At 61.9% G+C, this 1488-nt stretch overlaps 1 protein-coding gene across 1 annotated transcript in view; it reads left to right on the top strand.

The window, feature by feature from the left end:
* Positions 1-1219: 1219 nt before the first annotated feature.
* The window catches only part of LOC124653859 (outer envelope pore protein 16-3, chloroplastic/mitochondrial-like), a 23510-nt gene continuing 23241 nt past the window's right edge, over positions 1220-1488 (top strand). The window contains exon 1 of the mRNA XM_047192918.1: positions 1220-1332. The gene's annotated coding sequence lies outside the window, so the exon portion shown is untranslated. The remainder of the gene's footprint in view (positions 1333-1488) is intronic.

Here is a 1488-nt window from a genome sequence, read left to right as displayed (position 1 = left end):
CCGCCTCCTCTCATGGTATCACCTTTGCCGGAGCCGGAGAAGACGCCGGCGTGGTCTTGCGAGCAACATCGCCGGCCGCTTGCAGCAATGTCGGCGGCCTATAGTAGCAACGCCGGCGGCCTAGAGTAGCAGCTGCCGCTGGCCTATGGTAGCAGATGTCGTCGGCCTAGAGTACCAACGGCGATGGCCTAGAGTAGCAATGCATCCGCCCTATGGCAGCAACGTCGGCGGCCTAGAGTAGCAACGGCACCGGCCTATGGGAGCAACGCCGACCGCTCATGGGAGCAGCGCCGCCGGGAGGTTGTAGCAGCGGCGTCGCCTGCTCGCAGCAGCGCCGCCGGGCGGTTGTAGCAGCGGCATCGCCTGATTGTAGCACCGCCGCGGTGGATTGTAGCGCGTGGCGCTAGGCGGTTGTGGCAGCCGGCGTCGCCCGCTCGTAGCGGCGCCGCCGGTGGATTGCAGCGTGGCGCTAGGCGGTTGTAGCAGCGGCGCCGGGAGGTTGTAGCAACGCCGCCGGCGGCCGGCAGCAGCCGCGCGCCGCCGCCCGCTTCAAGGCGAGGGACCGAGGAGGAGCAGCCGTCGTGCGGCGAGAGAGGGAGCAGGCCGACTTCCGGCGAGGTGAGGAGGAGCAGGCCGTCGTGCGGCGAGAGAGGGAGCAGGCCGACTTCCGGCGAGGTGAGGAGGAGAGCGGTCGTCGTGCGGCGAGAGAGAGAGCGAGCCGACTCCGGCGAGGTGAGGAGGGAGCAGGCCGTCGTGCGGCGAGAGGGAGCAGCTGGCCGACTTCCGGCGACGGAGGAACGGCAGCGTGTGGGAATCGGCAGGGGGCGTGGAGGAGTCTACGAGGAATCGGAGTTGCGTCGCCGGAAGTCAGGGAAGAGATAGCGCTCTCGTTGGGGAAGAAAGAGCTAAGTCAGGGAAGAGATAGCGTGGGCCCCACAGGGACACGCGTCGGGCGATGCGTCCGGAGGATCAGAACGCTGTTCCCCCGGGGGAACGTCAGCGTTTTCCCAATAGAAAGCCATTGCAAGTAGGAGTACATCTTCTCTTAAACGTATCATAATTCATAAATCGAACCTAGCAGCGCTGCTACACGATTTCGAAACCGAGAAGGACTATTTTGCATTAAAAAAAAACGAGAAGGACTCGCGCTGGCTGGACTCTAACACGGACCCCTAAATATTACCTCCAGCATCGAGACCCCAACTTCCTCCCCGCAAAACACACGCTCAACATTATTACTTCCGCAAACGCCGAGAGAAGAAGAAGAAGAAGAATCCGGAGGAGAAGCGAAAGCCCAGCGAGCGGAAGAAACCTCGGGGACGAAGTCAACAGGTTGGTGCGATAACCCTAACCCGTTCCGAGATTCATCCGCGAAAGCTTTGATTTCGCCTGCGGTTTCTCTTCGTGTTTTCCGCCCCCAACTTGGTGGCGATTTCGCCGGATTCGGCCCACGAAGATTGGGGATTCTATACGAAACCTCGATAATCT

Source organism: Lolium rigidum, chromosome 5, assembly GCF_022539505.1.
Source record: "Lolium rigidum isolate FL_2022 chromosome 5, APGP_CSIRO_Lrig_0.1, whole genome shotgun sequence".
NCBI classification, from domain to species: domain Eukaryota; kingdom Viridiplantae; phylum Streptophyta; class Magnoliopsida; order Poales; family Poaceae; genus Lolium; species Lolium rigidum.
Note: the sequence above shows the minus strand (reverse complement) of the source record. Positions and strands in the feature narration are given on the sequence as shown.